The sequence below is a fragment of the Canis lupus genome, chromosome 30 (assembly GCF_048164855.1).
Source record: "Canis lupus baileyi chromosome 30, mCanLup2.hap1, whole genome shotgun sequence".
Lineage (NCBI taxonomy): Eukaryota > Metazoa > Chordata > Mammalia > Carnivora > Canidae > Canis > Canis lupus.
The window spans coordinates 1,951,863-1,966,503 of record NC_132867.1 but is presented as its reverse complement, the minus strand read 5'-3'; positions in this window follow the sequence as shown (position 1 = coordinate 1,966,503).

Sequence of the window (14,641 nt, the reverse complement as noted above, 5' to 3'; positions counted from 1 at the left end):
GACCTGGTTACTGTGGTCTCCATCTGGCCTCACCTGGAACACAATGACTCTGATCCATATTTGGGCCTCTCCTAGACCTGTTTACTCTGTCCTTACCTTGGCATTATTGGGACCTGCATACACACTTATATACCTGGGCCTCACCTGGACCTGGTGACTGTGGTCCCACCTGGCCTCACCTGGACGAGGTGACTGGTTCCCACAGAGACCTCACCTGGACCTGGTGACCCATGTCCTCATATGGGCATCATGTGTCCTGCTTTCTCAGGTCCACATTGGGGCCTCACCTGGACCTAGTGATTCTCGTCCCCCTCTGGGCCTCATCCTGACGTGGTGACTCTGCTCCCCACCTGGATATCACCAGAATCGGGTGACTCTGTTTCCCCTCTGGGACTCACCCAGAGATGGGGACAGTGGTCCACAACTGGTCCTCAACAGGTCCTGGTTAATCTACTCCTCACTTAGACTTCGTCTTGACCTGTGACTCTTTTCCCGCCTGACATCAATGGGACATGGTTACTCTGTTCCCCAACTGGGCCTCACCTGGATATGATAACTTTGCTCCACACTTTGGCCTCAACTGGTCCTGATGAATCTGGTCCCCCCACGTAGGCCTCAATCTGGACCTGGTAACTGTGGTCCCCACCTGGGTCTCTTGGACCTGGTGACTCTTTTTCCCACATGAACCACACCTGGACCTGGTGACTGTGGTGTTCTTGTAGACTCACATTTACCTAGTGACTCTGGTCCCCACTAGGGCCTCACGTGTATCTGGTGACTTGGCCTGCAGGTTGGCCTCACCTGGACCTGGTGAGTGGGGTTGCCACCTGGGACACACCCATACCTGGTGACTCAGGTCCCAACGTGTGCCTCTTTGACCTGGTGAATCTGGTCCTTACCTGGTCCTCTACTAGACCCGGGGACTCCGGTCACCACCTGGGCCTCACCTGGACCTGGTGAGTGAATCTGGTCTCCATCTGGGCCTCACCCAGTCCTGGTGACTTTGTTCCCCACCTGGACCTGATTGCTGTGGACTCTTTCTTGGCCTTACCTGGAAGTGGTGGCTCTGATCCTATCTGCACGTCACCCAGATCTGGTGACTCTGGTCCTCAACTGGGCCTCACCTGGACCTAGTGAATATGCGCCATCTGGGCCTCATTTGGGCCTGGTGACTCTGTTCCCTACCTGGGCATCATCGGGACATAGATCCACTGCATGGCCTGCAGGTTGGCCTCACCTGGACCTGGTAACTCTGGTCCCTACATGGGCATCATCGGGACATGGTTCCTCTACATGGTCTGCAGGTTGGCCTCACCTGGATCTGGTGAGTGGGGTTGCCACCTGGGCCTCACCCATACCTGGTGACAAAGGTCCCCACGTGGGCCTAGATTGGACCTTGTGAATCTGGTCCTTACCTTATACTCACCCGGAACTGGTAACCCTGGTCACCACCTGGGCCTCACCCTGACTTGGTGATTCTGGACCCATCTGGATTTCACCTAGACCAGGTGAATCTGGACCCCTCTACGCCTCAACTAGAACTGGTGACTCTTGTCCTCAACTTGGCATCACCGGGACCTAGTGAATATGCTCCCCACCTGCGCCTCATCTGGACCTGGTGACTCTGGTTCTTCCTGGGCATCATCGGGACATGGTTACTCTATTCCCCACTGGGACTGACCTGATCCTGGTAACTCTTGTCCTGACTTTGGCCTCTTCTGTACCAGGTGACTCTGGCTCAACCTGTGCCTCACCTGTAACTGGTGACTCTGATCCTAAGCATGGTCTCACCTGACCTGCTGAGTGCGGTTCCCATCGGGACCTCACCTGGACCTCATGTCTCGGGTCCCTCTTGGGCCTCACCAGGACCTGGTGTCTCTGGTAACCATCTATGTAGCATCATGTTATGGTTACACTGTTCACTATCAGGGACTCTGGTCCCCATCTGGATGTCACCTGGACCAGGTGATTCTGGTACCCCTCTAGGCCTCAACCAGTTCTGGTGACTCTGGTCCTCAACTGGGACTCACATGGACCTAGTGAATATGCTCCATCTGGGCCTCATTTGGAACTGGTGACTCTGGTCACTACCTGGGCATCATCGGGACATGGTTCCACTGCATGGCCTGCAGGTTGGCCTCACCTGGATCTGGTAACTCTGTTCCCTACACGAGCATCTTCGGTACACGATTCCTCTGCATTGCCTGCAGGTTGGACTCACCTTGACCTGGTGAGTGGGTTTGCTACCTGGGCCTCACCCATACCTGGTGACACAGGTCCCCACGTGGGCCTCACATGGACCTGGTGAATCTGGTCCTTACCTGGTCCTCATCCGGAACTGGTAACTCTGGTCATCACCTGGGAATCACCTGGACCTTGTGAATCTGTTCCCTATCTGGGCCTCACCCAGTCCTGGTGACTTTGTTCTCCACCTGGACCTGATTGCTGTGGACACTTTCTTGGCCTCACCTGGAACTGGTGACTCTGTTCCTAACTGGGCCTCACCCAGATCTGGTGACTCTGGTCCTCAACTGTGGATCATTAAGACCTGGATACTCTGTTCCACACCTGAGCCTCACCTGGACTTGATGACTCTGGAACCACTCTGGGCCTCACCCTGAAATGGTGACTCTGGTCTCCATTTGGATGTCACCTAGACCTGGTGAATCTGGTACCCCTCTAGGCCTCAACTAGACCTGGTGACTCTCGTCCTCAACTTGGCCTCACAGGGACCTAGTGAATATGCTCCCCACCTGCGCCTCATCTGGACCTGGTGACTCTGGTTCTTCCTGGGCATCATCCTGAAATGGTTACTCTATTCCCCACTGGGACTGACCTGATCGTGGTAACTCTGGTATTGACTTTCGCCTCTTCTGTACCAGGTGACTCTGGCTCCACCTGGGCCTCACCTGTAACTGGTGACTCTGATCCTAAGCATGGCCTCACCTGACGTGGTGACTGTGGTTCCCATCGGGACCTCATCTGGACCTCATGTATCTGGGCCCACCTGGGCCTCACCAGGATATGGTGTCTCTGGTACCCACCTGGGTAGCATCAGGATATGGTTACACTGTTCACTAACAGTGACCCAGCCGGACCTATTAACTCTGGTCTTCACCTGGGTCTCACCTGGGCATGGTGGGTCGGATCCCCACCTGGTCCTCACCTGTAACTGGTGATTCGCGTTCCCACATGGACATCATGTGGACCTGGTGGCTGCAGTGTTTCTAGCATCCCATGTACCTCGTGGCTCGGGTGCCCACCAGGGACTCACCGGGACCTGGTGAGTGTGGTTGCCACCTGCACATCACCTGGACCTGGTGATTCTGGTCTGCAACCGAGACTACCCTGGATCTGGTGACTGTGGTCCCCACCTGGGCTTCACCTGGATTTGGGGACTCTGGGCCCCATATGGGCACTCCTGGCCCTGTTGACCATGGTCCTCAACTGGGCAAATTTGGGACCCGGTGACTCTGTTCCACAACTGGACCTCACTTGAACCAGGTGACTCTGGTCCCCCTCTGGGTCTCACCGTGCCCTAGTGACTGTGAACCCCACTTTGGCCCGACTTGCACCTTCTGTCCCTGGTTGCCACCTGCACCTGACCTCGAACTGTTGACTCTGGTTCTTTCAAAGGCCTCCCCTGTACCTGGTGATCCTGGTCCCCACCTGGGCGTCACCTGGACCTGGTGACTCTTTTTCCAACATGGACCTCACCTGGGTCTGGTGACTCTGCTCCTCAGTTTGGCATCACCCGTACCTGGTGTCTCTTGTCCCCACTTTGACGTACCTCAGAACTGCTGAATCTTGCCCCACTTAGGCCGCACCCAGATCTGGTGACCCTTGTCCCCAGCTATGCCTCAATTCGACTTGATGAATCTGGTCCTCACGTGGGCCTCACATGGACTTGGGACTCAGCTGGATAGAGTGGCTCTGGTTCCCACAAGGGGCTCACCTGACACTACTGACTGTTGTCTTATTCTGTGCCTCACCAGTACCTAGTGATTCTCTTCGCCATCTGGGCCTGCATGGTCCTAGTGACTCTGGTCCTCACCCGGGCATGATTGGGACCTGGATACTCTATTCCACACCTGGGCCTCACTTTGACCAGAGAACTCTGGTCCCATTCTGGGCCTCAAACTAAATGGTTATTCTGGTTCCCCCTCTGGCCTCACCCTTACCTGGTGACTCTGGTCACCCCTTGGCTTCATTGGGCCTGTTAAATTTGGTCTTTAGCTGGTCCGCACCTGGATCTGGTGACTGTTCGGCACCTGGGCCTCACCTGCACTTGGTGAATCCTGTTGCCACCTGCGCCTCACCTGGACCTTGTGACTGTGATCCCACCTGGACCTCACCTGGATCTGCTGGCTCTGGTTCCCATATTGGCTCTCCAGGACCTGGTTCCTGTGGTCTCCATCTGGCCTCACCTTGAACACAATGACTCTGATCCATATTTGGGCCTCTCCTGGACCTGTTGACTCTGGTCTTTACCTGGGCATCATTGGGACCTGGATACTCTCTTATATACCTGGACCTCACCTGGACCTGGTGACTGTGGTCCCACCTGGGCCTCACCTGGACGAGGTGACTGGTTCACACCCGGACATCACCTGGACCTGGTGACTCTTGTCCTCATATGGGCATCTTGGGAGTTGGTTTCTCAGTTCCACATCGGGGCCTCACCTGGACCTAGTGATTCTCCTCCCGCTCTTGGCCTCACCCTGACGTGGTGACTCTGCTCCCCACCTGGATATCACCAGGACCGGGTGACTCTAGTCCCCCTCAAGGACGCACCCGCAGCTGGGGACACTGGTCCTCAACTGGGCCTCAACAGGACCTGGTGAATCTACTCCTCACTTAGGCCGCGTCTGGACCTTGTGACTCTTTTCCCACCTGGCATCAATGGGACATGGTTACTCTGTTCCCCACATGGGCCTACCCTCGATATGATAACTTTGCTCCACACTTTGGCCTCAACTGGTCCTGATGACTCTGGTCCCTCCACCTAAGCCTCAATCTGGTCCTTGTGACTGTGGTCCCGACCAGGGTCTCACCTGGACTTGGTGACTCTCGTTCCCACATGAACCACACCTGGACCTGGTGACTGTGGTTTTCCTGTAGACTCACATTTACCTGGTGACTCCGGTCGCCACTAGGGCCTCACCTCGATCTGGTGACTCTGGCCTGCAGGTTGGCCTCACCTGGACCTGGTGATTCTGGTCTGCACTTGAGACTACCCTGGATCTGGTGACTCCGGTTCCACCTGGGCATCACCTGGATTTGGGGACTCCGGTCCCCATCTGGGCCTCACCTGGCCCTGTTGACCATGGTCCTCAACTGGGCAAAATTGGGAACCGGTGACTCTGTTCCACAACTGGACCTCACCTGGACCAGGTGACTCTGGTCCCTTCTGGGTCTCACCGTGCCCTAGTGACTGTGAACCCCACTTTGGACTGACTTGGACCTGCTGACCCTGTTTGCCACCTGCGCCAGACCTCGAACTGTTGACTCTGGTTCTATCAAGGGCCTCCCCTGGACCTGGTGATCCTGGTCCCCACCTGGGCCTCACCTGGACGTGGTGACTCTTGTCACCACCGGGGCTCACCTGGACCTGGTTACTGTGTTCCACACCTGGGCCTCAGGTAGACATGTTGACCATGGTCCCCAAGCCGGCCTCACGTGGACCTTTTGGCTCTGATACCCGCCGGGGGCTCACGTGTATCTGGTAACTCTGATCCTCACCTGGGCCTCATCTGGACCTAGTGACTATGGTCCCCACCTGGGCTTCACCTGGATCTGGTGACTCTGGTTCCCCCCTGGACCTCTCCTGGACCTAGTGACTCTCTTTCCAACCTGGACCTCACCTGGATCTGGTGACTCTGGTCCTCAGTTTGGCCTCACCTGGACCTGGTGTCTCTCGTCCCCACTTTGACCTAACTCAGAACTGCTGAATCTTGCCCCACCTAGGCCGCACCCAGACCTGGTGACTCTTGTCCCCAGCTATGCCTCAATTCGACCTGATGAATCTGGTCCTCACGTGGGCCTCACATGGACCTGGGACTCACCTGTATAGAGTGTCTCTGGTTCCCACAAGGGGCTCACATGATACTGTGGACTGTGGTCTTATTCTATGCCTCACCGGGACCTAGTGATTCTGTTCCCCATCTGGGCCTGCATGGCCCTAGTGACCTTGGTCCTCACCCAGGCATCATTGGGACCTGTATACTCTATTCTACAACTGGGCCTCACTTTGTCCAGGAAACTCTGGTCCCATTCTGGTCCTCAAACTAAACTGGTTACTCTGGTTCACACTCTGATCCTCACCCTTACCTGGTGACTCTGGTCACCCCTTGGGCTTCACTTCGGCCTGGTGAATCTGGTCATTAGCTGGACCGCACCTGGCTCTGGTGACTGGTCGCCACCTGGATCTCACCTGTACTTGGTGAATCCTGTTGCCACCTGCGCCTCACCTGGACCTTGTGACTGTGGTCCCACCTGGACCTCACCTGAATCTGGTTGCTCTGGTTCCCATATGGGGCTCTCCTGAACCTGGTCCGTGTTGTCTCCATCTGGCCTCACCTGGAACACAATGACTCTGATACATATTTGGGCCTCTCCTGGAACTGATGACGCTGGTCCTTACCTGGGCATCACAGGGACCTGGATACTCTCTTATATACCTGGGCCTCACCTGGACCAGGTGACTGTGGTCCCACCTGTGCCTCACCTGGACGAGGTGACTGGTTCCCACAGGGACCTCACCTGGACCTGGTGACTCAGGTACTCATATGGGCATCATGGGACCTGGTTTTTCAGTTCCACATCGGGGCCTCACCTGGACCTAGTGATTCTTGTCCCCCTCTGGGCCTCACTCTGAAGTGATGACTCTGGTCACCCCTGGATATCACCAGAACCGGGTGACTCTGGTCCCCCTCTGGGACTCTCCCGGAGCTGGGGACACTGGTCCTCCGCTGGGCCTCAACAGGACCTGGTGAATCTACTCCTCACTTAGGCCTCCTCTGGACCATGTGTCTCTTTTCCCACATGGCATCAATGGGACATGGTTACTCTGTTCCCCACCTGGGCCTCACCTGGACATGAAAACTTTGCTCCACACTTTGGCCTCAACTGGTCCTGATGAATCTGGTCTCCCCACCTAGGCCTCAATCTGGACCTGGTGAGTGTGGTCCCCACCTGGGTCTCACCTGGACCTGGTGACTCTCGTTCCCACATAAACCACACCTGGAGCTGGTGACTGTGGTGTTCTGGTAGACTCACATTTTCCTGGTGACACCGGTCCCCACTAGGGCATTACCTGGATCTGGTGACTCTGGCCTGCAGGCTGGCCTCACCTGGACTTGGTGAGTGGGGTTGCCACCTGGGCCTCACCCATACCTGGTGACTCAGGTCACCACGTGGGCCTCTTGGACCTGGTGAATCTTGTTCTTACCTGGTCCTCTCCCACCAGGGGACACTGGTCACCACCTGGGTCTCACCAGGACCTGGTGAATCTGGTACCCATCTGTGCCTCACCCAGTCCTGGTGACTTTTCCACACCTGGACCTGATTGCTGTGGACTCTTTCTTGGCCTCACCTGGAACTGGCGACTCTGATCCTATCTGAGTGTCACCCAGACCTGGTGACTCTGGTCCTCACCTGGGCATCATTGGTACCTGAAGACTCTGATCCACACCTGAGCCTCACCTGGAAATGATGACACTGGAACCACTCTGGGCTTCACCCTGACCTGGTGACCCAGGTCCCCATCTGGATATCACCTGGACCTGGTGATTCTTGTACCCCTCTAGGACTCAACAAGATCTGGTGACTCTGGTCCTCAACTGGGCCTCACCTGGACCTAGTGAATATGCTCCATCTGGGCCTAATTTGGACCTGGTGACTCTGGTCCCTACCTGGGCATCATCGGTACAATGTTACTCTATTCCACACTGGGAATCCCCTGATCCTGGTAACTCTGGTCCTCTCTTTGGACTCTTCTGTACCAGGTAACTCTGGCTCCACCTGGACCTCACCTGTAACTGGTGATTCTGATCCTACGCATGGCCTCATCTGACCTGGTGTCAGTGCCTCCCATCGGGACCTCACCTGGACCTCAGGTCTCCGGTCCCACCTGGGCCTTACCAGGACCTGGTGTCTCTGCTAACCACCTGGGTAGCATCAGGATATGGTTACACTGTTCACTAACAGTGACCCAGCTGGACCTATTAACTCTGGTCTTTACCTGGGCCACACCTGGACATGGTGACACTCGTTCCCACCTGGGTCTCACCTGGACATGGTGAGTCAGATCCCCACCTGTTCCTCAGCTTTAACTGGTGATTCTCGCTTCCACATGGACATCATGTGAACCTGGTGGCTGCAGTGTTTCTAGCTTCTCATGTCCTCGTGACTCTGGTCCCCACCAGTGCCTCACCGGGACCTGGTGAGTGTGGTTGCCACCTGCACCTCAGCTGGACCTGGTGATTCTGGTCTGCACCCGAGACTACACTGGATTGGTGACTGTGGTCCCTACCTGGGCTTCACCTGGATTTGGGGATTCCGGTCCCCATCTGGGTCTCACCTGGCCTTGTTGACCATGGTCGTCAACTGGCCAAAATTGGGAACCTGTGACTGTGTTCCACAACTGGACCTCACCTGGACCAGGTGACTCTGGTCCCACTCTGGGTCTCACCGTGCCCTAATTACTGTGAACCCCACTTTGGCCTGAGTTGGACCTGCTGACCCTGGTTGCCACCTGCGCCTGATCTCGAACTGTTGACTCTGGTTCTTTCAAGGGCCTCCCCTGTACCTGGTGATCCCGGTCCCCACCTGGGCCTCACCTGGACGTGGTGACTCTTGTCACCACCGGGGACTCACCTGGACCTGGTTAAGGTGTTCCACACCTGGGCCACAAGTAGACCTGTTGACCATGGTACCCAAGCTGGCCTCACATGGCCTGTTGCCTCTGATCCCCACCGGGGCCTCACGTGTACGTGGTAACTCTGGTCCTCGCCTGGGCCTAATCTGGACCTAGTGACTCTGGTCCCCACCCGGGCTTCACCTGGATCTGGTGACTCTGGTCCCCACCTGGACTTCACCTGGATCTGGTGACTCTGGTCCCCACCTGGACCTCTCCTGGACCTGGTGACTCTCTTTCCAACATGGACCTCACCTGGATCTGGTGACTCTGGTCCTCACTTTGGCCTCACCTGGCCCTGGTGTCTCTCGTCCCCACTTTGACCTAACTCAGAACTGCTGAATCTTCACCCACCTAGGCCTCACCCAGACCTGGTGACTCTTGTCCCCAGCTATGCCTCAATTCGACCTGATGAATCTGGTAGTCACGTGGGCCTCACATGGACCTGGGACTCAGCTGGATAGAGTGGCTCTGGTTCCCACAAGCGGCTCACCTGATACAGCTGACTGTGGTCTTATTCTATGCCTCACCAGGACCTAGTGATTCTGTTCCCCATCTGGGCCTGCATGGCCCTAGTAACTCTGGTCCTTACCCAGGCATCATTGGGATCTGGATACTCTATTCCACACCTGGGCCTCACTTTCACCAGGGACCTATGGTCCCATTCTGGGCCTCAAACTAAACTGGTTACTCTGGTTCCCCTTCTGGGCCTCACCCCTACCTGGTGACTCTGGTCACCCCTTGGGCTTCACTTGGGCCTGGCGAATATGGTCCTTATCTGATCCGATTCTGGATCTGGTGACCGGTTGCCACCTAGTCCTCACTTGGACTTGGTGAATCCTGTTGCCACCTGCGCCTCACCTGGACCTTGTAACTGTGGTCCCACCCGGACATCACCTGGATCTGGTGGCTATGGTTCCCATATGGGGCTCTCCTGGACCTGGTTCCTGTGGTCTCCATCTGGCCACACCTGGAACACAATGACTCTGAACCATATTTGGGCCTCTCCTGGACCTGTTGACTCTGGTCCTTACCTGGGCATCATTGGGACCTGGATACTCCCTTATATACCTGGGCCTCACCTGGACCTGGTGACTGTGGTCCCACCTGGGCCTCACCTGGACGAGGTGACTGGTTACCACAGGGACCTCACCTGGACCTGGTGACTCAGGTCCTCATATGGGCATCATGGGACCTGGTTTCTCAGTTCCACATCGGGGCCTCACCTGGACCTAGTGATTCTCGTCCACGTCTGGCCTCACCCTGAGGTGGTGACTCTAGTCCCCACCTGGATATCACCAGATCCGGGTGACTCTGGTCCCCCTCTGGGACTCACCCGGAGCTGGGGACACTGGTCCTCAACTGGGCCTCAACAGGACTTGGTGAATCTACTTCAATCTTAGGCTTCGTCTGGACCTTGTGGCTCTTTTCCCACCTGGCATCAATGGGACATGGTTACTCTGTTCCCCACCTGGCCCCACCTGGACATGATAACTTTGCTGCACACTTTGGCCTCAACTGGTCCTGATGACTCTCGTCCCCCCACCTAGGCCTCAATCTGGACCTGGTGACTGTCGTCCCCAACTGGGTCTCAGCTGGACCTGGTGACTTCCGTTCACACATGAACCACACCTGGGTCTGGTGACTGTGGTGTTCTTGTAGACTCACATTAACCTGGTGAATCCGGTCCCACTAGGGCCTCACCTGGATCTGGTGACTCTGGCCTGCAGGCTGGCCTACCCTGGACCTGGTGAGTGGGCTTGCCACCTGGGCCTCACCGATACATGGTGACACCGGTCCCCACGTAGGCGCCAGTATCTTGGTGAACCTCGTCCTTACCTGGTCCTCAACCGGACCTGGTAACCCTAGTCCCCACCTGGGAATCACCTGAACCTGGTGTATCTGGCCCCATCTGGGCCTCACCCAGTCCTGGTGACTTTGTTCCCCACCTGGACCTGATTGCTGTGGACTCCTTCTTGGCCTCAACTGGAACTGGTGACTCTGATCCTAACTGGGCCTCACCCAGATCTGGTGACTCTGGTCCTCACCTGTGGACCATTATGACCTGGATACTCTGTTCCACACCTGAGCCTCACCTGGACATGATGACTCTGGATCCCTTCGGGGCCTCATCCTGACATGGTGACTCTGGTCCCATCTGGATGTCACCTAGACCAGGTGAATCTGTTACCCCTCAAGGGCTCAAATATACCTGGTGACACTGGTCCTCAACTGGGTCTCACCGAGACCTAGTGAATATGCTCCCCACCTGCGCCTCATCTGGACCTGGTGACCCTGGGTCTACCTGGGCATCATCGGAACATAGTTACTCTGTTCCCCACTGGGACTGACCTGATCCTGGTAACTCTGGTCCTGACTTTGGCCTCTTCTGTACCAGGTGACTCTGGCTCCACCTGGGCCTCACCTGTAACTGGTGACTCTGATCCTAAGCATGGCCTCACCTGACCTGGTGATTGTGGTTCCCATCGGGACCTCACCTGGACCTCATGTCTCTGGTCCCACCTGGGCCTCACCAGGACCTGGTGTCTCTGGTACCCACCTGGGTAGCATCAGGATATGGTTACACTGTACACTAACAGTGACCCAGCCGGACCTATCAACTCTGGTCTTCACCTGGGCCACTCCTACACATGGTGACACTCGTTCCCACCTGTGTCTCACCTGGAAATTGTGAGTCAGATCCCCACCTGGTCCTAACCTGTAACTGGTGATTCTCGTTCCCACATGGATGTCATGTGGACCTGGTGGCTGCAGTGTTTCTAGTTTGTCATGTACCTCGTGACTCTGGTCCCCACCAGGGCCTCACCGGGACCTGGTGAGAGTGGTTGCCAACTGCACCTCACCTGGACCTGCGGATTCTGGTCTGCACCTGAGACTACCCTGGATCTGGTGACTGTTGTCCCCAGCTGGTCTTCACCTGGATTTGGGGACACCGGTCCCCATCTTGGCCTCACCTGGCCCTTTTGACCATGGTCCTCAACTGGGCAAAATTGGGACGCGGTGACTGTGTTCCACAACTGAACCTCACCTGGACCACGTGACTCTGGTGCCGCTCTGTGTCTCACCATGCCCTAGTTACTGTGAACCCCACTTTGGCCTGACTTGGACCTGCTGACCCTGGCTGAAACCTGCGCCTGACCTCGAACTGTTGACTCTTGTTCTTTCAAGGGCCTCCCCTGTACCTGGTGATCCTGGTCCGCAACTGGGCCTCACCTGGACGTGGTGACCCTTGTCACCACTGGGGACTCACCTGGACCTGCTTACTGTGTTCCACACCTGGGCCTCAAGTAGACCTGTTGACCATGGTCCCCAAGCCGGCCTCACATGGACCTGTTGCCTCTGATCCCCACCGGGGCCTCACATGTACCTGGTAACTCTGGTCCTCACCTGGGCCTCTTCTGGACCTAGTGACTCTGGTCCCCACCTGTGCTTCACCTGGATACGGTGACTCGGGTCCCTACCTGGACCTCACCTGTATCTGGTGACTCTGGTCCTCAGTTTGGCCTCACCAGGACCTGGTGTCTCTCGTCCCCACTTTGACCTAACTCAGAACTGCTGAATCTTGACCCGCCTAGGCCGCATCCAGACCTGGTGACTCTTGTCCCCAGCTATGCCTCAATTCGACCTGATGAATCTGGTCCTCACGTGGGCCTCACATGACCTGGGACTCACCTGGATAGAGTGTCTTTGATTCCCAAGGGGCTCACATGATACAGTTGACTGTGGTCTTATTCTATGCCTCACCAGGACCTAGTGATTCTGTTCCCCATCTGGGTCTCCATGGCCCTAGTGACTCTGTTCCTCACCCAGTCATCATTGGTACCTGGATACTCTATTCTACAACTGGGCCTCACTTTGTCCAGGGACCTCTGGTCCCATTCTGGTCCTTAAACTAAACTGGTTACTCTGGTTCCCGCTCTGGGCCTCACCCTTACCTGGTGACTCTGGTCACCCCTTGGGCTTCACTTGGGCCTGGTGAATCTGGTCCTTAGCTGGTCCGCACCTGGATCTGCAGTCTGGTCGTCACCTGGACCCCACGTGTACTTGGTGAATCCTCTTGCCACCTGCGCCTCACCTGGACCTTGTGACTGTGGTCCCACCTAGACCTCAATTGGATCTGGTGGCTCTGGTTCCCACATGGGCTCTCCTGGACCTGGTTCCTGTGGTCTCCATCTGGCCTCACCTGGAACACAATGACTGTGATCTATATTTGGGCCTCTCCTGGGCCTGTTGACTCTGGTCCTACCTGGGCATCATTGGGACCTGGATACTCTCTTAAATACCTGGGCCAAACCTTGACCTGGTGACTGTGGTCCCACCTGGGCCTCACCTGGACGAAGTGACTGGTTCCCACAAGGACCTCACCTGGACCTGGTGACTCAGGTCCTCATACGGGCATCATGGGACCTGGTGTCTCAGTTCCACATCGGGGCCTCACCTGGACCTAGTGATTCTCGTCCCATTATGGTCCTCACCCTGACGTGGTGACTCTGGTCCCCACCTGGATATCACCAGAACCGGGTGACGCTGGTCCACCTCTGGGACTCACCCGGAGCTGGGGACACTGGTCCTCAACTGGGCCTCAACACGACCTGGTGAATCTACTCCTCACTTAGGCCTCGTCTGGACCTTGTGACTCTTTTCCCACCTGGCATCAATGGGACATGATTAGTCTGTTCCCCACCTGGGCCTCACCAGGACATGAGAACTTTGCTCCACACTTTGGCCTCAACTGGTCCTGATGACTCTGGTCACCCGACCTAGGCGTCAATCTGGAACTGATTGCTGTGGACTTCTTTTTAGCCTCAACTGGAACTGGTGACTCTGATTGAAGATCCCCAATCTGGGCCTCACCTGGCCTTGTCAACCATTGTCCTCAACTGGCAAAATTGGGACCCGGTGACTGTGTTCCACCCCTGGACCTCACTTGGACCAGGTGACTCTGGTCCCCCTCTGGGTCTCACCGTGCCCTAGTGACTGTGAACCCCACTTTGGCCTGACTTGGACCTGCTGACCCTGGTTGACACCTGCGCCTGACCTCGAACTCTTGACTGGTTCATTCAAGGGCTTCCCCTGTACATGGTGATCCTGGTCCCCCCCTGTGACTCACCTGGACGTGGTGACTCTTGTCACCACCGGGGACTCACCTGGACCTGGTTACTGTGTTCCACACCTGGGCCTCAATTAGACCTGTTGACCATGGTACCGAAGCCGGCCTCATATGGACCTGTTGCCTCTGATTCCCACCGGGGCTTCACGTGTACCTGGTAAACTGGTCCTCACTTGGGCCTCATCTGGACCTAGTGATTCTGGTCCCCACCTTGGCTTCACCTGGATCTGGTGACTCTGGTCCTCAGTTTGGCCTCACCTGTACCTGGTGACTCAGGTCCTCATTTGAGCATTATGGGACCTTTTTTCTCAGTTCCACATCGGGGCCTCACCTGAAACTAGTGATTCTCGTCCCCCTCTGGGCCTCACGCTGACGTGGTGAGTCTTATCCCCACCTGGATATCACCAGAACCGGGTGACTCTGGTCCCCCTCTGGGACTCACCCGGAGCTGGGGACACTGGTGCTCAACTGGGCCTCAACAGGACCTGGTGAATCTAGTCCTCACTTAGCCCTCATCTGTACCTTGTGCCTCTTTTCCCACCTGGCATCAATGGGTCATGGTTACTCTGTTCCCCACCTAGACATCACCGGGA